At 40.6% G+C, this 23,784-nt stretch overlaps 1 long non-coding RNA gene across 1 annotated transcript in view; it reads right to left on the bottom strand.

Annotated features, from left to right (window-relative positions):
• LOC120750701 (uncharacterized) overlaps positions 1 to 23,784 on the bottom strand; it is a 64,859-nt gene that overhangs the window by 11,374 nt on the left and 29,701 nt on the right. Inside the window, exon 3 of the long non-coding RNA XR_005700106.2 lies at positions 12,580 to 12,687. This is a non-coding gene — a long non-coding RNA (uncharacterized LOC120750701). The remainder of the gene's footprint in view (positions 1 to 12,579; positions 12,688 to 23,784) is intronic.

Below are 23,784 nucleotides of genomic sequence, written 5' to 3'. Positions count from 1 at the left end.
AGTGGTGGCGAAGCCATCAGCTGAAAGCAGATTTTTTTCCCAAGCCATGAACATCTGTCTGCAAACAGGGGAGTTTGCTGGGAGGGGAGTTTGCTGGGAGGGTAGTGCTTGTTACAAGCTTGTAACAAGTTGTGTGGAAAGCCGCAGCCATGTCTCTCTCATCTCCCCACATTCATCCTGAGATTTGATGAACGGGGGTATAGGGAATAAGGCCTACAAAGCGGGTAAAACAGATCTTTATCAAATCAAAATGAGATATTTAGGCAGTAGGCCATACAGCTAAAGAGACTACAGGCTAAAAAAAACACCCTGCTCTGGTTAGCTTAAAGGACAAAAATCATTGCACCGTGCTGCTACTATCAAATCGACAAGACATAACCTCATTTATTACTCATGATGTTGCCAGTCATGAGAAAATGAATGAAAATAGCAAGCAAAATCAGGTATCAAAAGAGAAGTTCTGAAAACAGGTGAGTGATGCATCCCTCTGGGCAGATGCTGGCTTGTAGGATCAGGTCTGGCACAAAGCCTTGTGTGTGAGAAACCCCAGTGGTGAAAGGTCATCAGAATATACAAACCCTTCAACACATCTGTTACCCATATTAGTCTCACATGAGCATTTTGTTTACTTGCCTTTTTTAATTAGAGATGCAAGGTGCAAAGCAATAAGCTGCACAAGTTATTATACGCAGGAGAATAACGAAGACCCCATCTCATGCACAGGAGCAGCCCTGGGTTTTAACTGTAAGGTATGTGACTAAGTGTAGTTTATTTAACCTCAGTGACCTTTCATGAAGGTGCTCTGTGTTCTGCTGCAGCAAAGGAAAAGTAAACATTGTTACTTCATTAAAACCATTTATCTTAGGCTATAAATGACCAATAGCCTCCAGGCATCACTTCTTGCACGCACACTCTGAGTTTGCACTTACACAGCAAGTGTTTTGATTTAGAAAAGACATTCCCCCCAAATCCAGAGCTGCTATGGTAGGTCACTAGAGTACTTCACAGAGTACTCTGCTCCTCCCCACTTACAGGTATGTTACAAAGGACCTTGAGACCAGTGTGTGATTTTCCACCCACTTCGCTGGCCTTCAGACCAGGATTACTACACCTTTGTCTCTTTGAGTTCCCAGTGAATTTGGCACTGGCCCTACCCAAACGTGGAAATTGCCTGATAAAGGCTGACTGGAAATTGCATGATCCTGGCTCAGAGCAGCTGTCTTTGCCATGCCAATATTCAGATTTTTCTGTATGCTTAGTTTGATGGAGGAGCTTGCTGTTGATAGTCTGTTTACTGATAGACGTTTGCCATCATAATTTTCACGAACTAGGCTCCTGAGCTATGAAATGTCAGCACGGAGGAGCTCTGGTGGGCATTATTGCTCCTCAAGAGTGCAACCAGATTTGGGACTGTGTGGAGACAGCAACGGGGAAGGAAAGTGGCAGGGAAGGAAAGAGAGATGGCAGGGAGGAACAGAATATCCCTGACCATATTAATTTCTCTTCTCATTGCTTTCTGGACAGTTTTACTGTAACTGGACTTCCATAATACCAGCAAGGTCCACCCACTTGCACTGCTCTCTGTGTCCCGGTGCCAGAGAAGAGCTAGCATTAGTAGATGAGATACTTGTTTTGTATGGTGTGTACCATAAATAACACAGAGACTACCATTTTCTGGGACTGATTTTGTCCAGTTGTTGTTCCTGTTGTATGAGGTAAAAAAAAATTAAAATAACAGTGAAAAATGCAGAGGAAGCCTGTGACCTTTTCACCCGGGTGCTGTGCCTATGCTGTACCTGCTCCCCTTTTCCTGAGCCAGGAAGCAGCAAGCTAGATTTCTGGGGTTTGTGCCAGATTGGATCTGTAGCACTACTGCAGGTGTCCAGGCTGTGCTCAGTGTTGGTAAGTGCCACTCCACCCTGGGTGGAGGTCTGAGCACTTCAGCAGCCAGCTTCTGGCGCAGCATTTGTACCTTGGTGCTCCTGCCTCTATGCAGCATGGTTCTGTTAACCTTTATGTCTCTTCCATTGATTTTTCTTCAGCTACATGTGTAATGGAACTTTCAAATGGAGGCTCTGTTTCCAGTACAGGTCATTAATCCATTCCTTTCCTGGCTCAATGAGTTGGATATACAATGCTGTTACACTGTCTGTATTTCCCAAACTGCTTTGCCTTTCCTTTCTGTGGTGAGCTCTCCAGCCAAGGTAGCCCTTGGTTCCCCGTGAACAGCCCTTCAGCCACTAGGCAGAGCTGTCCTCAATGGGAGTATCATCAATGAAAGTGAGCAAAGCCTTCTTTTTACACTCATGTTATCAAACTTTCCTTGTCAGGCAGAACAGAAAATGCAAGTGTGATTTTTTAATTTTTTTTTTAATTTTCCCCACAAAGTCTTATATGACAACATAAAATTCTAGAAAAAGTTAAGTTTTAAAGGCTCTGAAGGATTGAGAAAACTGCTGCCTCCTATCTTTTTCTTGCCTCCAGGTAGGTGATACTGGAATTTTTACACTGGATGCCAGAATCAGGTTTTTTCCTCAGAAATTCTTTGAGTGAAATATGCAAAATCAGACCATTTTCTGCAGGGGAAATAAGTGAATCATTGCTGCTTTTATTGCTCATTCTGTTTATTAAAACTGCTGGGCCAAGATTTATTTTTAATGAACTCTGATCAGTCACAGCCAGTGATTTCACAATTCATGTTAGTACTGTAGGCATTTGTTGCACTGCAAACAGCACACTTGCTTATTTTATGGAAGTTGTTTTTCATCTGAATTGAAATTGGCCACACAGTCTTCTCTGGGATTTTTCAGACTAAGTATATTTGTTCCCATGGATAGAAGCCATATGTCAGAACCCTTTATTGTCAGCAAAGGAAAAAAAACTCGCCTTTATTTTGCTAAGTCTTTTCCTTTTTGTTGTTTTTTTTCTTTTTTTCTTTCTTTACTGTGTCTTGACATCCTGCCTCATTAAACCATACTTCATCCTCTTGTTTTCTCTAACATGAATGTGTGTGTATACAGGAAAATACATACTTTACAGATGGGAAAACATAAAATATAAATCAAATTGTATGTGAAAACAGGGACAGTCATAATAAAAGCTGTGGAATCGCATGTCTGCATTATATTTTCCATGTAAATAGAATTGTGAAGTGGAAATCAATGTGCTCAGTCCTTGACCAAAAAAAGCTAAAATTCTGCAAAATTTTGTCAGTAAAACTGGATGTTTTGGACTGGCTTTTAGAATGGCAAGCTGTTGCAAAGCAGTGCAGAAGTGCTGTGCAGTAGGGTTGTGTAGAAATTGCTTTACTGCTGTTGCTGTGGACTCCAGGACGGTGTAGATAAATGTAGACGAGAGATCTCTGAAGATGGGTTTTAGAAGATTAGGTTTATTGTAAGGGATGTGAGGCCTTGCTCTGAGCTGCCAGGCTGCAGCTCGTGGAGGTGGGGGAAGGAAGAGTTTGGGAGTGGAGGAGAGCAAAAAGCAAAGAGAGCGAGCCACCTTCGCAGCCCCCTTATCAAGGGGTCTCAAGGTGGGCCAGAACAGGACTTGTGCCAATGGGGTTACAGATACCTGATACTCCAGGGGAGGGGTACAGGTGTGGGATGAACCATACATTGGGGGGTGAGACAGGACATTCCATTTGACCTGGGTCTGGCTGCACGTAACTTTCAGCTGGTCACATAACTGTTTTCCCAGACATCCAGTATCTAATACATCTCAAACATCAAAACTTACTTTCAATTCTATCTCACTTACAGGTTTCTCATTCTCAGAATCTAAGCAATCATATTTATAGGGCTTTTTGGCTTCATCCTCCACAACAGGGTTGGGCTGACACGAGTCCAAGTGCCTACCCAGCAGCACTACAGCTAGTTCCTTTTCTTCCTGCCTGTTCCCTGGGATTCAGGAGAATGAAGCCACTCACTCCAAAGGGGTGTTTATTTTGATTTTCTGAAGCAATTTTAAAGCAGCTGCTAGAAGGTGATTAAACAAAGTATTTCAGAAATGGCTTCAGATGAGGTGAGAATCACAGTGTCGGGCTGGAACCTGTTTGAGACCTGGCTGCAGGTACTGATGGAAGTCCCCAGCTGAGGATGGGTAGCCACCTGCAGAGCTTCACTTACAGCTCAGGTAGCCTCATCCAGTACCCTCATCCTCTCCCAGAGTGCTATCAAAGGGACATCACTCTTTAAAGAAACAAACTGTACCACGACTCTGCAAAAAAGCACTGCTTTAAGAGGATGTTCTTGCCAAACTTCCTTTATTTCTTTTCCCTTGTCTCCTCCTGGTGCAGTGCAGCCTCCTTCTTCCTGGGAAAACATGGCAGCTGGATCATTCAATGCAACAACTGCTGTATTTAGTAATTCTCCACCTTTTTCCCTTGTTTACTGTCTTGGTGTCTGTGCTGAGGTTGCCTGCACAGCCAACAGCAGTGGTATCTAGTGGTGTGACAAAGGGGGACAGGATTGACACATGGATAATTCATCTCTTTGTCTACTCAGAGGCTAAATTGTAACCAAGATACAATTTTGGAGGATGTTAGAAATTTATACTCCTCTACCCCCACTATAGAGTCAAATACTTGCTTGCATCCTCATAGTCTTCAGCATTTATTATGTTTTCTGTGTCATAATGGATATCCACTAGTAATTTGAGTAAACTCTCAGAGAATGAAGTCTCAGCCTCCCTGTGGAGCCTGGCTTTGTTTAGGCCTCAAGCAGTGAATTGTCCCCTCTGTATCTAGGAAGATGAGCTGCCGTGGTATTCAGAGCAGAGTGGAGTTTCCAGCTTGCCTCTGAACTATGGTCAAGGTATATACACTTTTTTTGTGGAATGGGTTGCACTCTGCCTTCAACATCTGGCTATCATCACCCCGAGATGCACAGAAAGATGGGCTCCCCAGGCAAAACCCAAGTATATGGGATTTCTACCTTGTCACCTGGGCTTTGTACTGGTTTACATTTATCTAGGACTACCAAAGCGGTCGGTTCTCTAAAATGATTTTGAAAAGAAAATAAAACTTATAAAAATATATTATGATAATTAAAATCCTATGTAACACAAATATTTGCACAGCAAAAGCTTATTAAATAGATATATCCGTCTATCTAAAACACTAATATTTGCTTTTACATCGTTGTACTTTAGCACTTTAGAGATTTGGGGGAAAAAAGCATGTTGTCAGCAAATGGTATGGCCATGATAGTGCTACAGAAAATAATGCCTCTATTTTCAGACATGAAATCATAGACAATACTCTGTTTTGCTTTTTAACGTCAGAGCATAAGGAGTTAGCTTGATATGGGAATACTCAGACCTGGCTAAAATTCTGATTAATTCGTACTCTGTTTTCACAAAATGTAATTAACAGAAATAGAGTTTTTCAGCCTTTCTTTTCTAAGATATTTCATATCGCCTCTCAAAGAAAACTCCACATTCTTTTCTTTTTAGAGTTCTTTCAGGGAAAGATTTACTTTTTAAAACATTAAAATAAACAGTATAAATTTTAGCCTGAGATATTGGTGTGGGTGCCAGAACTAAGGCTGTAGCCACAGGATGACCAGATATCTAGGGATAAAAAGGAGGACAACCCCTTTTGCTACACTAGCACTCCAACAAAATTATGTACAACCAGAGTAAAAACCACTGCCATTTTAGGCACTCCGCTTCTCCCAGAATAGCCTGTTAAAGTCTAATTGTAGAGTGGCTGAGAAGGAGTAACACAAACCGAATTGTTCTTGACGCACATGCAAATCATCACTGCTGAGTTAAGGGACAGCTCCCCTAAACCTCTTCTCACATGGGTAAGTCCCTCATCCCTTGGGTAATTCCATTAACTTTCTCAAAGATCTAAATTCCCAGATAGTCAAAGAGCCCACAATGTTTATACCTATGTTCATTTTTCAAGTTGGGAATGGAGAAAAATCTTAATGGGTTTTTAAAGAATAAGGGTCATCAGGTAGGGAACAACCTCTGTGTTGGAAATCTGGACTGTGACAGTTCTCTCAAAGTTAATGGTGGCTGTGTTTGACCTGAATTAAGCCCTGTTTGGCAAGTTCTGTATCTGACTCAATGAGAGAAAGGTCAGAGATGAGGAAACACCTTGTGCCCTGGGAACCTCATCAGTTTTTTATTGCAGAGTTCATAGTTCTCTATTGTCTCAGATAGATGTAACTTTTGGCCAAGTCAGAAACTCCAGTTCTCACTTGTACACTCATCTTTATTTAGAATACAGAAGAAGTTCTCATAAACTTTTCAACAAAACCCAACTAAATTTTAAATATGTAACAAACCAGCTGAGTTTTGGGTTGTTTGGAAAGTAACAACCTCAAATCTGGAAGTATTTTATATGAAACATGCAGCTCTGTTTTAAAACAAACATTGCAATAAATTCAACTGAAGTAGTTGGGCAACTTAATAGACCTAACTTCCTCCTCTATTAAATAAACTGCTTACATGGGACAATTAGTCTGAGACTGCAAACAAATCTAAAAGAAAGTCAAAATTGCTTTCTCCTTTCCCTATTTTTTCAAAGCATTTCTTGTGAGTTTTACAGAAATCCATAGGAACGTACAAAACTGTTCCAATGCTCCCCACCGCCTTTTTGTCTTCACTTCTGCAAATTGATTTGCTGCTTTATAATTTGCCTCTTAATATCACAAGAACATTAATTAAGGCTTTAGGGTTTCCCTGCTTGCCAGGTTTAGCAAACAAGTGTAGAGACTAGAAGCTCATTAGCTCAAAGTGGCATATTTTACTGCTTGGAGCCAAGTTTCAGGCTGATTCATTTGAAAACACTAGCATAAAAAGTGCAGTTTTGCATTGGAAATCTGAACACTTGGACAATTTTCTATATACTACACTGATAATTTAGTGTCCTGTTCTTTCTCAGATTCAGTCTTAACACCTAATTTTAAAATTAGACAAGCACCATATGACTTCAAGGCAACAAACATAATTTATTTGTGGTTTGATCCCAGAAACCTCATTCAGTTAAAACTCCTACTGTTCCCTGGGAGATTTTGCCAAACAAGAATTCAGGGCAGAGTGTGAGAATCTTCTCAAGACACAGGGCTGAGAAGTCTTCATGGGTAAGTGGTGGTCACCAACAGAGCTTGCTGAGAATGAACTCGCTAAGGGGTGTCTCGTCATCATCCACATGCCCAAGTTTCAAAATGAAAGGAAGATCCAAGGTGGATCTTATGATCAGAAAAGTGAGCAAAAACCACCTGGACCAGGATATTAGACTGACACAGGAGCCCTGGATTTCAGTAATGGAGACCATGGGTTCCTGCTGCTCACCAGGCAGAGAAGACACTCCAGTGTGACTTTGTGCGAGCCAAAAACTCCGGCCATTGACAAGTTTTTTTTCTTGACAAATTAATTATTCAACTTTCATCCTAATATAGAAAGGCCCTACGGTATTGCTATGCACTAGAGGCACCATGTCTTCAGTCCATGGTTACCTCTAGTGTAAGGAAAGCAACAAAGAAAATTTTGAGGTGGATCGGCAGCTTGTTTTGCAATTGCCTTTTTGGTGTCTTCAGGGCAGCATTTATCCAGAGTTTTCCTCTAGGCATAACAGTGCAATTTCAGACACCCAACCCCTCTCCGTATCAGAGGGCTTGGGTGTCTGAAGTTGTTTTAATTGCAGAAGTATACTGGCAGTGTAAAAATGAGAACTGTGAGATAATTCAGTCTTAATACAAAGTCACACATTTTGGTAAGAGCATAAATATTTTGGCTGTAGTTGGCATAATTTATTTTGGAACAAATAGAAACAGTACCAGTGTGCAGTGTGCAGAACACTTTGCTGCCATAAATTAACTCCCCTTCTCCTTTTCCCACTACAATATTATCTGGGTGATTCTACAATCCCAAAAGTTAATCCTACTTGACAAAAAAACTCTAAGAAGTCCTGACAGAACTGTGGCAATGTAGCTTTATTGAGTGACGTGACAGTTTAGCTGGGATATTTCTGAATTAGTATTTAAAGGTTTTGGTGAGGAGATGTGCAATACATATCCAAAAGAAGCAGTTCCAGCAGGCTATTAATTGCTAGAGCTGTGTGGGGAATGTGTTAGCAAGACAGCAGACCCAAAAGGCCTTTCTGTATAATTGTTCAACATTGATAGATAACCAGTCCTGGGAATATAAGGCACCAACTCATCTCTGAAATAATACAAGACAACAGCCTCAAGCTTAAAAGTATTTTACCATTCTCAAATTAATTTCTTCAGTTCAGCATGCTGTCCTCTAAACCTGCCTTGTTGCCCTTTGTCAGGTTAGACACTGATGTAAAGTGTGCCACAGAAACAGGTCAGAGAAAATAATCTGAAAATTTCCAGCTGCCTTTTCTTGTGTACATGTCCAGTGGTACTCAGGGGAGTCCTCAAGAAATGAAAGCACAGAGCAATGAAATGAAGAAATGAAAGCAGAGTCTCCTCTGCTCTGGTGTGGGGCAGCCCTAGGCAGTTTATGTTTCCACTACCCACTTAGCTTGTGGAAAAGCCAGAAGGACTGGAGATTGTTGTCTCATCCTGCACAGAGACATGGACAGAGGATGCCTTCAGAAGAGCTGCCAATGTGCAAAAAGATGACAGGCAAAAAAATTTTGTTCTTTGCTTAGGTTCCCTTTCAGCCACACAGAACTGACCATGTTGTCCGTGCTGCTCACTAAGCATGGACACTCAAGACTAGAGACAGCAGCAGAATATTATTTTCCTTGAAAAACTCAGTTCAGGGCTTTCCTAGGTCTTAATCCCTGCCCCTGGTTTTGAAACAATTCATCCTCTCTTTGTTCCTTTTCTATACTTAATTAGAGTTCTTCTTGCCCCACCTACATTAATTCTGTTTAAATATTTATTTCATCAAGTATTTATTTTATTGATTTACACTGAACAATATGTCAGAGACCTGGAAGGAGTACTACACAAAATTAAACCCAGTAAAATATTTTTTGAGAGTGATTAAAGACCTTCTCTTTCTGCTGAACTTTATCAATAAAATTAGTGTAATTCACTGCCTTAGCATTCAGAGTCTTCAAAGCAATTTTTGAATAAGTAGATTCCTGTCTCTTTACAATATGATGATATGGGAAATTGAATTTAGTGGAAATTACTCTGGGAAAGATGGATTATACCCCTTGAAGTTAACTTGGAAATGTTGTCATCAGAAAGTTTTGCTAGCATAATTTTGCAGCTGAGCCTAAGCTCCTTCACTAGCTGGAGAGAGTGTCAAAAACAGGCTTAAAGATCATCATGGCATTTAATCTATTTCCTAGCATTTTGTGTAGATATAAGTTTATAGTATCTGGACTGTCAATCTCTGAAAATCCTGTGGCAATCACTGAATACTCAAAATAAGTCACAATTATAGTGTCTGAATTCTTTAGTCAGTGGGCAAAACCCAATTAAAGCTGAGGAATCTGAAAGTATTTGAGGTAGCTTTGAGGAAAAGTAAATCCTCGTGCCTGTGTACAAGTTTGGGCGCTAACTCACGAGCTGCAGTTTCAATCCAGTGAAATAATGATTGGGAGGTAGGAGTTACTGCAGTCAGAAGCAGGAATCGCCACACTCACAGGGAGAGGAAAAAATAGCATCTCCTCCGAAAAGGACCGTAGGATATTCCGGTCAGTAATCATCCACTTAATCTTGTAGAATATGTAAGCAAAAAAGGAGGAAATGTGTTTCTTCTTTGAGCTGACAAAATATGTACCTACAGTTGTGTGGGCACCACAACTGATAGACACCAGCTAATGAACAACCACTGTGGTGGTGTGAGAACTGTTTTATTAGGTTTTTATAAGAAGTTTTATGTTATAGTTCATTTCACTGTATCCCCAGTTCTGTAATCGCTTTGTGTTTTCTGTATAACAAGGTGTTTTTGTCAGTCCTCCCACCCCTCACCTGACCTGGACCATCCCCTCTGCCCCCCCCTGCTCTGGGGCAGCCTGCCTATCACTTTGGGACCCCTCCCAAGATTGAGCAATCATACGGAGAGGGCTTCAGGTGATAGGTTGCCCGGGGGGAAATCCTTTTCTCTGGAGATGGTTGGTCAGAGGCTTGGAGGGGGACACCTCCTCGTTGCCCCCTGAATCCCCTGATTTGTTGTGTTGTTGTAACCTCCCCTGCTCCCTCCCCTGCTTATAAGATGAAGGGAGGGAGATTCAAACTCTCTCTAGCTGCTCTCTGGCCTCTCTCTGGCCTGCGGTTTTGGGCTAGCTGTGGTGCTACCGCAGTTAGGCCTGAATAAACATCTTTTAACCTGCTAAGCTGAGAGCCAGCCTTTTCTGCTGCCGCTGCTGTCACGACACTATTTAGTCCAGCTGCTGCTGAGAAGCCGAGCCAGCAGGTAAAGATAACCTGCGTGCCCATCCGAACTGGGAACATCCTGGTCGCTGTGCAGATCTGAGCCAGCCAGAGGTCGGCGTCCGCCCGGTGCGGAGAAGGAACACAGCTGCAAACCACCCAGTACGTAAAGACAAGATAACCCTAACTTCTGAAGGTCTCTGATTAATATCGGCTTATGTCCTGTGACAGAGCACAGAAGAACCCCCAGCTGTAAGGAAGATCATCTACCATAATCTTTTAGAATGTACTAGTGGATGCAGATGCAAAATCTGAGCCCCTTACTGAGGGACTTTGTTCTTGTAGAGTGATCTGAAATCAATCTTTCAAGTGCCCCAAGGTGAACACCAAACACCATAAGTCGGTTCTAAATTATTACGCGAACATGTAAAACAGACATGCACACAAATGGCTACATATATGTGGGCATATACTTATGGTCCCATCCTTGGAGTGAGATTGTAATGTGTTCATATGGGAGAGTTAAAATAAAATGATTATTTAAATCAAGTATGAACTGTACAAATGCTGTCAACTAATTCTGAACAGCTACAGTATTGGCTAAAATAATTGTTTGAAGATTAGAAGGATTAGTTGTGGAGATTCAGTATAAACAGATCACAGCAACAGTGCAATTGCTCAGAGGGCTTTGCTTCAACTCACATGCTGAGGCTGTAAAACATACACAGAGCATGGAATATACATGCAGAGGCAATGGCAATCAATGGCTGGATGCTGGATTTCTCTCCTAGCAGAACACCAGTGTTCCGAGTAATGGATATTCACCTCTTCACGTTTATTTCATTCTTTTTCAGGCTGGTATGGCAGCCCTAGAAGACAGCAGGTCAGTGAACCTGTGCCAGAGATATACTCGCCATACCTACTCTATTTAATCCTCATCATCTGCAAGGCTTTGGGCTGGACAGTGAGGAGGAGACAGACATGTCCAGCTGCAAAGAGCAACGCTCGGCTCACATCAGGTAAACAGCAAGTGGGGGTTGCCTCGGAGGTGAACCCCTCTGACCTCTCTGGATCTATTCACACACATGCTTTTTTGAAGCAAAGCTAAATCCTTGGAGACAAAGTGTCTGTGTACAGAAAGTGTCTCTTTCTTGTTTGATCTTACAAGATGTTACTGCTAACAAATGCAAACCACCCACACCCCATATTTAGTGTATTTCTTGTTATCTTTAGCCTCTCTGAAATGCCTGGAGCCCGGTTGTGTTTGGCAGAGATCTGTGGTGCAGCACTGCACAGGTGAAGGGCCTGAGTCTAATAGGTCTCAGTAAATTTCCTCCATGAAAAGCATATACAATAAAATAGGCTTGCAGCTACTCACATTCAAACTTACCTAGCTCTGAAGGGGCATCTATTCCCAATGAAATAACAGTGTTTGTGCTGTCAGTAGGCAGAAAGTTATTCCATTCCTTTTTAGTACTTTGTTACAATTATAGAGAGGCTTTTTGGTTCAGGATCTGCTTTTAAATGCCATTTGGTCCCCACTGTTTGTGCCTGTCTAGTTAGATTATCTTTTATTGCGTAAGGGTACATAATAATTTGAAAAACAAATGGAAATTCAGCTATTAGCACAGTTAGAAAAAAGAAAGCAACACAATCCCTGGACGTGTTAAGCATCTCTTTCATCAGTCCACCCTCTTGTGTTGGACTATGACCAATGAAATAACGTAGATCATCAATCTTTTTCAAAAAACAATGTAATTCTTGCAATGTCTAGATTGCTTCTGGGATTTGAGACTGTTTACTACACTTTCTGAATAGTTCAGACAATGTTTATGTAAATGAAAATATTTATCTAGGTTACTGCTGTTAAGTACCCGCTGAGAAACATTTTGCATTTATAGATGACCTTAAGCAACAATAGCAGAAGAAATTACTAGTGGGCCACATTTGGGATAGGCATGAAACCCTACATAAATCTAAAAAACAATAGTCCAGATTCTGCTGTGAGGGACCACCTGGTCCTCTTAGTCACACAGCTTTAATTCCCAATAGAAACACAGAATTTGTTTATGGATTACAATGTTCAACCACAGAAATTAAACTACAGCCGCTTTTCTCACAAGCAGCAATGCTATTTCATGTCATCAGTGACAAATTCTAAAGAAAGTTACTGTCTATCCTTTTAGCCAGAGTTAGGATTTTTTTTAACATTCCAGAATATCAGAATTATGGAATAACAGCACAAAATAAATTAATATCAACTTACCTGCTGTGGACTACTGTGATATTGTAGGGCTGGATGTTATATGGGATAAAGTCATGAGTACATTTATACCAAGGGATGCAGTTTCATTAGCCTTATAAAAGGATTTGCCTGGATGAAAAGAATAAAGACAGTTAATCTAAGCATTTTAAGTGGGCTAGTAAAACTTTTTTACAACAGTGAGCAGACAGTAATGATGAGAGTTAAAGCAGTCCTCATTAAATTTAATTTGTTTCACTTCCAACTGAGCTTTCAACTGATGATAGATATGAACTTGTTTCCCTTTTGCAAAGCTTAAAGAGAAAGACAGTGTTTGAGATCAAGTTATAGGCAGACAGTGCTTTAGGTGCACTTCTTAGATGCATGCTTTCTGAAACCATGAAAAGACAAGGAGGGAAACCATGTATACAGATTTGTTTATCTGATGCACATACAATTGCCATGAGTCTTCTTGAGAAATGGTAATGTTATTTTGATTGTTTTTCTATCCAGAATAAATTGTAGTTTCAGTATGGTGATCAGAGAGTTCAAAGCACTTCATGCACAACTAAGAGAAGAGAAGGCATGGAAGCAGCACCTACATGCTCATCTCCATCCTTCCAGCACAGAACTGCTCTCCGAGACCACTGTGCAGGATACCTTTCTCCTTTCCTGATGTACCAGATGGAGATTCAAATGCAGATGGATATGTGTGCCTGCAGAATTGGCCCACACAGACTTTGCCCCCACCACTTCATGCTTCTCTGCCACCACTGCCACCACAACTGCTTGTGCAGCACTCACATGAGCCAGGTGGGCAAATCAATAAGAATAAATCAGCCAAAAAACAGAGAGTGTATTATTTGTCAGGCCAGCCTGTTCCTTAATCTGCGGTAGAAAAATCCAAACACATGCTGCTGGCACTGTGGGCCAGTGGAAGAGAGGAGAGGTGGCAGAAGGTGGTGGTAGCTGCATACAAGGCATGCCCAGCGTCAGGAGCCTTTTCAGCCCATTGTCATTCTGTTTGCATCTCTGTGCTTCTATTTATAAACTCTAATGCCACCACACATTTCCAAACTTGGCATGACACCAGAGATGTCTTTATTGACCATATGCATTTGCAGAAAGTCATCACACTCACACCTGTAGTTATCATGTGGCTCTTCTATCATGGAATCATAGAATCATTAGCACTGGAAAAACCTTCTGAGATCATTGAGTCCAACCTTTGGTTGAACACCACCACATCAACTAAACCATAGCATTAAATGCCTCATCCAGTCATTTCTTGAACATTTCCAAGGATGGTGACACCACTGCCCTAGGCAGACTGTGCCAGTGTTTAACCATCCTTTCAGTGAGGAAATTTTTCCTGATGTCCAACCCAAACCTCCCATGACACAGCTTGAGGCCATTTCCTCTTGTCCTGTCCTTAGTTTCCTGGGTAAAAAGGCTGACCCACAGCTGGTTACAGCTTCCTTTTAGGCAGTTGTAGACAGCAATAAAGTCTACCCTGAGTCTCCTTTTCTCCAGGTTAAACATCCTCATCTCCCTCAGCTGCTCCTCACAGGACACTCTAGACCTTTCACCAGCTCCGTTTTTCTTCTCTGGACACGCTCCAAGCACCTCAATGTAATGAGGGGCCTAAAACTGAGTACAGGATTTGGGGTGTGGCCTCACCGGTGCCAAGTGCCAAGGGAAAATCACTGTCCTGGCCCTGCTGGTGACACTATTTCTGATACAGGCCGGGATGCCATTGGCCTTCTTGGTCATCTACAGTACCTACATTCCTTTTGGCTGAAAATTTTCCTGCCAAGGTGATTAATCCCGAAAGCATCTCCCACAGCTCTCATGCAATGTGAGAAAGAAACATCCTACCTCCATCTATGGAGCACTGAGCTTTCCAGGCGCTGCTTCATCACTTGCCTGGCAGCCCTTCCTGCCCTGTCTTGTGCAGGCAGGCGAAACTGGCTAAAATCTTGGTAGCCTTTGGGTCTGTCCATGGTGCCTTTACTGCTCAGAATAAGCTGTAATGTGTGCTGGCAGAGCTGTTGTTAATGTTCATATATATATACACATATATATGAATATATATATGTATGTATGTATGTTTATATGTTTATATGCATGTAATGAATATGAGCATGTGAATCTGCAGATACGTGGATGTGTATGTGGATGTAAATGTGTACATCCATAGATATGTGTGTATATATATATATGGATGCGTGTGTGCGCATTTACACAAACGTATGCATTCACATAGATGTCAACTACCAAAGCACTTGAATTCACAGTGGTGCCAGAAATTCTTATGAGATTTGTTACAAAGTGTTTTTTACAGTCCTTTTTCCACCTACAGACCACTCCACTGGTGTCATAAACTCTTTTCTCCCCCTAAAACAAAGGAAATGTATGTACAATAAGAATTGCATTGTAGGTGCTGTAACATGACTAGAAAACTTGGTGCCTAGAAGAAAATGGAAGTTTAAAGCCATTTAACACTCATGTTTAGAAAACTTCCCATAGTTAAAACTCGATAAATAACCTTGCTTTCTGATACTGTCATTTTCTCAGAAAATACATCACTCTGAAGAAGGCATTTTACAGAAAATTCTCTAGTTAAGAGATACATTTTTCAGTTATTAAACAATCCTGACAACACAGTCCTCACCACGAGGGTGGTCAAAGAATGTGGCAGGCTGCCCAGATAGGCTGTGTTGTCTCCATCCCCGAGGGTTTTCAAAACTGGACTCAGCATGGCCCTGAACAATTTCCTGCCTGGAGCAGCAGGCTGGACTACCCCACCTTTTTACAAGTGATTTTCAGCTAGTAACCACACGAAGGAAGCATGCAGCTTATGCTGGCCATATGGCAAGGCTTTTGGGCTTCAAAAAATGCTGTTTCTGCAGCCCTCAGTAGTGACTAGCATATTGTTAAGCTTGCAAAGGATCCTGACAGATTCCTATCCTCACTTGTCATAGAATCCCCTATTAAGCCATGTCTAATTTATTATTTCCAGGCTAGCAGCATGCTGAAGGATGAGAATCTGACTGAAATGGTCCAGACTTTTGTAGCTTTCAGAAGCTCACTGAGGCACATGAAATGGGAGTTGGTAACAAGCCCCTCAGAAGCGAATTCAGCTACTTAAGTATCCTGTTCAGGAGCAGAGATAGGAGCACAAGTCCCACTTGGTCCCTGTTGTGGTCTCACAGAGCTCTGGATGGCACTTGCAAGGCTTTACTTCCCACTGCCCAGCCTGACATAACACCTTTTCAACACTGCAGTCAGTGAAAGTCATTCCTCAAGATACCCCAAGTCAAGCTGAAGGACTGCAAGGGTCAGTTCTCTGTCAAGGGACCCCAAAGATCTGGCACTTCAGTGGGCCCATTGGGAGGATTTTCAACCTGCTGCCAAAGTGCTGAATGATTGTGTGTGGTACATACTTTGGCTGCACTTCACATTTCTCTTGATACTCTCTTATTTTTTATCTCTCACTGTCTTTTCACTTCTGTATGGGAAACCATGTTTCATTTTCCACTCGTGCAAACAAACAAGTATTAATAGTAATTCATTTAGCAAAATTGTAACTTTGGCAAAAAGGGCCATTTTCAAAGAGAACTGGCAGTAAAATAAACATGGAAAAGAATAAAAAGGCAGTGCTGCTTTTTTTTCCCCTGAGCTGCCAAAGTTGCCTTTGATCTTGCTGGAGCTAATTTTTATTCAGAAGACAAAAGGGAGACTCAAATGCAGAGCAATATGGCCAAGTTTACCTAGAAGCTCTGTATCTTGCAAGAAGACAACCATACAATTCAAAGTAGGAAAAATCTGACATTTTTAAGACATTGTGGTATTGAAGGGAGACAAATTCACAAGAGAAGTAATAAGAAGGAATGAGCAGCCCAGCACCAGCCTCTAACCACTATTTGTTCTGCACTTCATCAACAAGAAATGAAATAGTTTGGTAACGGCCAAGAAAATCCTGGCTTGCACGTCACCATATAAGCAGGAAATTCCAGTAATGAAAATATAATCCTGCAATAAAAGGACAAGCAGATAAAATAAGAAAAGCATATTTTAGGTTCTGAAGAAGGAAGGAGAATTATGTAGAATTGAAACACCTTTCTTGCACCTGTTAAATGCAGTAGCAAAATCTTTTAGCATATGGCTTTCTTTCCCTGAAGGGACTAATACACTTTAACTTTTTCTTATTGACAGTGACTGTTATAATAATCCCTTTGATCACAGCCTCCTAACATTCTGGAAAAACAAATTCACTTTGGGGACTAAAAATTCTTTAAATCTGGCCAGTCGATTGTTTCTGAATTATGTGTAGGTGTCTGTCAAAACATGTATCTCCTTAAGGTTTTCTCTCTTCTTTCCTCATTCACAATTTACAACACGGCAATTTTGTTAGCACAAAATTGCTCTTCTATGCCAATATGCTTTCATGGACAAATAAATCATCTCTTTGTGAATGATTTGAAAGATTATTTTTATTTATATGTAGCCGAATAGTATATTAAAAATATCAAAAACTAAAGATGGCTATGACTGCCCTATGAAGTTAGAAACTGGAGGTTTTCTGTGTCAAAAAATCCACTTTTCTAGATGTTCACCAGTTCAGAGGGGCCACACTGAAATACTTTTGTTATTGAAATGGAAGCTTCTTTAAGGAGTTTGTGAACACTCGAGATCCTTTCCTTCCTGCAGAATTAGAAATTTTAGTGGCTATGAGTAGACAACGTACATCTGCACAGAAATAATCATTTTTCACTAACTGCATCAAATTCACAAGGCCCATGCTCAGTGGAGCATCCCCAGGCTGGTGGGGGGGGTGGCTGAGGCTCCATTCCCTGCTTGCTGTGTCTGTAAGGCTGAAGTGTGGGGCAGAGGCAGCCTGCAGAGCCCTGACACAAGGGGTCTCCCAAAAGAGCCCCAAAATGCTTTTATTCCCAGTGAAATGTGTCCGTGACACTGGAGCTGGAACCCTGCTCTTACTGTAAATGCCCTGTGATTTTCAGTGACCGCAAGGGATGAACATCTTAGTTTTAAATTTCTTCTATAGGCTGGGACAGGTTTGCCAGGATCAAAAAGAAAGAGGAGGGAGAGGGCCATGGATGTCTGGGAAAACTAGCCCTTAAAGAAGAAAAGAGCTGAAATTCCCCAAGGACTGTCTGGCTTTGTGTTTTGAATGTTGTTCACTTAAATTGGTCTCCTGGTGTAGCTGTATCTGCTATAATTGCAGCAGATTGCAGTTGCTGAAGCATCTCCTGTATGTGTACCCTTTCATTATGGCATATAAGCAGAACATTTCCAGTAATTTAGAGGCAGCTAAAATCTCCTGTTCCTTGGAAGCTGCTTTCCCTGTAGTAGTTCACACAGCATAAGTGGAGCAGTACAAACTGGAGAGAAGTACAGTAGTTACTATCTTGGAAGTTCATGTCACTAGTTAGAAGCCCCTAGTTGGCATTATTTAAAAAAAAAAAAAAAAAAAAAAAAAAAAAAAAAAAAAAAAAAAACTGTTAAAATTCAAAAAAGTAATACACAGAACTGTACTCAAAGTTCAATTAGAAGAAAAACAAACAAGCAAACAAACATGAACAAACAAAGCTCTGTTTTTCTGTCATTGAACCCTAGTGTCTTATTCGACACTTTGTGTCTAGCCCACAGAAGACTTGTGATACATGGATTTTCTTAACATCCTTTGAAGCAATAACTTGGTTTTTAGAGGGTCTTTGCCATGATATTCTTTCATAACAATTTGAAAGATGTTATGATTTATGACAAAAAAGGTGCAGAGTGAGCAGCTTGAAGCAACCAGACCATAGTGATCTCTTTATCATTAATTTTTCTGATTTTCAATGTTTTCAAGAATCACCTTCTACTGAAAGTGTCTTTCATTAAAATGAGGTAAATTGCCAGCTTTGACAGTTTTGAAAGAACAGCTGAGAGTCTGAAGTTACTTCAGAAGCCTTTAAGCAATTAAAAAAGGAACAAATATTTTGATTCTCATTAAATCCTAAAGCAATACCACGACTTCTTAGTATATGCTTAATGAGTTTTGTTCTCACACAGCTCGCAATACTGTACTCTTTCCCTAACTATGCTGTGGCTTCTTTTCTCCTTATTTAAATGAAATATTTCATGCTTCAATAAAGAGCCAGCCTTTTGAGTTATGCAATAATACGAAAAAATGTTGGATCCCTCTTCCCTCTCCCCAACACTGCAGACAAAATCTTGAAAATATAAAGCCTAAAATTTAGGCTGTGAACACAAAAGCATCCCAAACCTACACCAAATAATTTGCTGCCTTTTTCTTTTTAAATAATTTCTCGATGCTTGTAACTTAGTCTTGTTTTCAGCCAGCTTATGGTTTTTCGACATAAGGTGAGTACTACTGCAAGATGGCACCCAAAAGAGGAATTACATTGTACTTTTTCTTTTGCAGTGCTTGAAAATGGAAAGCACTGTTTTCCAACACTGCCACATAATTGTTTATGCTTTTATATCCCTTTGGTTTTTTGTGTTACTGTAGAGTCAGAAAGCCTCTACAGTAATCAGAAGTCCATTAGTTACTACACACAGCACAAGCAAGCCTCTTCCCTAAAGACCCCAGTTAAAATATAATGTCATGGTCAACTTGTTCAAATAGAAGGATTTTTATTTCACCTATTTTTGATAGTGTAGGGATACCAATTTTTTTTTTTTTTTTTTTTTTTTTCAAAAATGGCCCAGGAGGCTCAGAGGGAGCATGACTTCAAGCAGGTAAAGAGGAGAACCTCTTCCACTCTACCCTCACTGGAAGAGGTTCTCAAGAGTGACTGAGTTCCTATTCCGGGTGGAGCCACCAACAAACAGGGAAAAGCAGAGGGTTCTGCTGACTGCTGGGGCACAGCAAAAGCACAGCAGCATGTACAGGTGCTTTATGTACTCCCTGGCTCTGCTTCATACTATCCTCCAGGGACTAGATACACACACGTACCCCAGAACAGAGCCAAGATATGATGGCATCTACCTGCTATTGAGACAGTACTTTGGCCTTCCTACAGCCAGTGGGGCTTCTCTGGTGGTTTGGATAGGGGCATTCATGACAGAACAAACATAGCATACAGCCTTTGTGTCCCAAGCAGAACAGTTGCGGCTCTCTCTTCCTCTATCTAAAACTAAATATAACTCAGGAAGTTTAGATAACAGGAAATTAAAATATACCCCTGGTGAAATGCTAACCAGAATAAGAACCAGCAGTGTAATAAGGTTATTGATTTCCAGTCCGATCCTGGTCAGGTTTTGCAAGACCTTGCAGCTGCCAGCCATTCACAGACTTCTCAAAGCAGCTCCAAGCCATGCTCAGCTGAAGAGCTAAAAACTGGAGAGCTGTTAACACAGGAGCTACTGGTAGGGACTGTCATCTGCCCAGCAAGGAAGGTATTTATTTATAGAAAAGCCTTTGAACCAGACCACTACATTTTAACGTAGTAATAACCAGTTACACTGGACTCAAAGAGCGGTAGGGTGTAACACAGCCATGCATTATATACCCCATTTTAAATTATCTCAGAGGGAAAGCCTGTAATTTGGGGAGGTTTGAATGGCAAAACCTGGGTCATTGTAACAGATACTTTTTTTTAGTTATTTTTATGGAAAGGGTGAAAAAGAAATACTGGCCTGAAGAAGTCAGGCAGCGTGTGTTTTCATTCAACCTTAGTTAGCTATGAAACCTCCCAGAGCTCAATCCCCTCTTGCCCAAATATTTGCTTTAAGATTAATTGTTCACACAGGAACTAAACAGCAACTTGCTGAATGTGAAGCTTTTACCGAAGATTTCTCTTCTTCCTCAGGACATTTTTCTCATGTGTTGCTGGCTCTTTTACGTGTTCTCTCACCTTTGGGGAGTAGGATTCATGCAGAGCTAAGGAAATGGCTTTTCTGTTTGTTTGTGCATTTTTAAAGTTTATCCACATATGAAATTGTTTTAGGATTAATTTTACAGGAGAACCTCAGAGCTCTGTTCAGAGGTCCTTGTTATATCATTTCACTGCAAGCACTCAGCAGGCAGCCAGAATACCCCAGAGCACAAGGAGAGAAAAAGCCAGCAAGTGCTGTCCCCACGGTGCAGCACCACCTCATGCAGGTGCCCTGGTCAGGTTGAAAAACACAGGCAAGAAAAAAAAAAAAATAGGGAAATAGAAGCTCAGGATGGGAAATCCTGGCTGCCTGGGAGACAGTGGTATGGACCAGCTTCTGTAGATTTTTGACAAGGGATTGTCATCTAACCCAGGTGGAGAGCATGGAGAAAACCTTTCCCTTGGTCCTTTTACAGCCCATGTTTTTTTTCAGAAAGCTCTTTCAAAAGGCAGCTGCACCTTTAATCCAAGCTCCTTGAACCATATAGTCAGCTTGGAGCAAGGTATTCTCGGCATTTTTTGGTCAGATGTACACATTCCCTGCTTCATTCTAGTCCTTGTACTTGCACCTTAAGGTTTTTAGGCAGTTCATTTTTCACTCCCTTTCTTGTCTATGCAGAGGATATGTATGACAGGCAATTTTCCTTGTTTTGTCTGAGGCTATAAATACATATTCCTCAATAAGCACTGTCATCAACAGGTGAAGATTACTGTCCAAGGGCCATGCTGTGGGTAGGCTTTGGTTTATGGCTCTAGAAACATTGGGGCAAATGTTCCTTCACAAATATTAGAGTTTAAAAGTGAGAGAAGCAACCAAAAAAATCTAAATATTAGTAACTAAGATATGCAAAAGGAAGAGTTCAGTCATGCCATAGAGTTCTTCCACGTTATTATTGCAAATTAGGAAATTAAGTGTGAGCACACATAGCACAACTCTGCTTCTTTGTCACTAGAAATGAATTATCTTCAAAGGAATTTAAGATCTCATCATCTCCACATGCCTCCTATTTAATGACACACTAACCAGAAGAGGTCCAAATTTTATCTGTATGATTAGTTTCAGCTCTCTCATCCTAACTTCCTGAAGATACAGAATAATCGCAAGTATGAACTGGAACTCTTGTTTGAGAAGAATACAGATTTTTTTTTTGTCTGCTTTTCATGGATTATGTTTATAGACTGAATAAATAAGAAAAAAATAAAAGGAAATATTGACTCAACCACAACTTTTATTTACCCTTGTATTTTGTACAAGAATTCTTCAAAGTCCTTGTTCTCTTGCTTCCAACAAACAATTTCCAAACATTCAAAATCAACATTAAAATATTATGTTTTATCACTTGACCATCAATATACTGGGAAAAAAAATCACACTCATTTAAAATACTACAGAACAAGCTGTTGCCATGTTTTGTAGTTCAAATCAACATCTGTAGCATCAAAACAAGTGGAATACTTGAAAATTGCAATCTCCCTTTTTTGTTTTCTTTCCTTTTTCTTTTGGGAGACATGCAAAATTATAGGACTACTCTGAATATCAGCAGAACCATAAGCTTAGGAGCTCAGAAGTTATCTACCCATGACACCAGCTGAAAGGGAAAGTGTCTTTTGTAATCCGGTGTTTTAAAGTAGGACGAATACAAGGAGTATATTATGGTGAGTCTGACCCTCATTAACTATAAATTACAGCTTCATTACTCTGCAAAGCAGCCCACCTGAAAGCCAGGAGTAGCATGAAATGAGAAGTGGGCTCTTGGTTATTGAAACTGAAGCCAAAACCAACCAACCAAACAGAATCCAGACAGCATTCAATACATAAGGCATTGTTTCAGATAATACCCAGAAAGCAATAATTAGCTGCTCTTCCTAGAATGCCTTGAACCCCTGCTGTGTAGCCTATTGGTATTAACATTTTCTTTTGTGATAAAAAGACTATTTGGATCTAGTAATTGGGTTAAAGGAACAAACCACTGATTCAATTTAACATTCACTAACACCGATTAAATGAAAAACATGACAAAGTACTGCTACAACAGTGCAGCTTTTGGTTGAAAAAGGATAGGCAAACTCCAAGTGGCAATCAGCATCTCTGTGGGTTCTACTGTCAGAGCGTGGGTTCTGATGTGAAACACATCTTCATGACTGAAGTCCAGAGTATGAGGTCTGCTACATTTTATGGTTTGTTTTAGTTTGATGAGCATGCTTAAATACTTTTTTTAGGGTCTAAATTAGTAATATTATCATCATGCAATAATGTCTGGAACTTTTCTAATATTCACATGGAAAGTACAGTCAGATTTGTGCTCAGCATGAGTTAAAGACCTTTGCAAATGGAGACTGGCATCACATGCTGGTACTTGGTAATGTCTCCCCTGTCTCAGTAGTCCAATTTAACACAGCAGATACACTATTCATACTCTTCTAATACAAACAATTCAATTTGCGCTAACAGTCACTCAGCAGCAATTGTTTTCTACCTAATCTCATGTTAATATTGATATTATATAAATACACTAGGTGATCAGAAAGAAATTGCTAACAGCCAGTGCCCTGCAGATGACAAAAAATCATTGACAAGAAAACTTCAAAATACATTTCTTTTTTCCCACAGCCTTCTGAGATTAAAAAAAAAAAAAAAAAAAAAAAAAAAAAAAAAAAAAAAAAAAGAGAGAGAGAGAGAAATTGTGCTTGCAAAGTGACTTGAATTTGGCATAGCTAGAGATTGAGATCTGCTCTGTGAAATGTGGACTTTATTTAAAGTAGGTCATTAGTGCAGCAGTTCAGTGTTTAAATCTAATTGCCACTAAGCTATGTTTTCAGAAAGTAGTCTTTTGTGGGTATCATTCTGGTCATAGAGCTGTAACATGGAGATAAATACTATTTAAAATATTTATTTTACACTCCCGAGGTGTAACAAATATATCTAAATCAGACACAGTTCCTGGCCAAGATGATGACTGGAATTGATCCAAATACAAAAACAAGTGCAGCTAAAACCATGCAGCTGTTTTCTGGATTTGTGAGTGAACATGTCACCCTGTGCCTTTTATATGCTCCTAACATTCAAGGGTCTTTCCATACTTCCTTTTCTTGCCTACCCTCCCTTTTTGCAGACAAAGCATGCAGGGAGCATAAATTGTCAATAGAAACAGTAGGTCCAGCCCTGATACAGGGGAAAGATTGGCTCACGCACAGGACACTTGGAATGGCACGATAAGCAAGGTTAATCATGTCTAACCAGCTGCACTCATCTTCCCCACTGCAGCACAAAAATCCTGGAAAGCCAGGTGCTTCTGAAAATGAGACCATTCAGGGCAGTGAA

The sequence above is a fragment of the Hirundo rustica genome, chromosome 3, assembly GCF_015227805.2.
Source record: "Hirundo rustica isolate bHirRus1 chromosome 3, bHirRus1.pri.v3, whole genome shotgun sequence".
In the NCBI taxonomy this organism is placed as follows: Eukaryota; Metazoa; Chordata; class Aves; order Passeriformes; family Hirundinidae; genus Hirundo; species Hirundo rustica.
The sequence above is the reverse complement of the archived record's forward strand: the minus strand, read 5'-3'. Positions and strand labels throughout refer to the sequence as shown.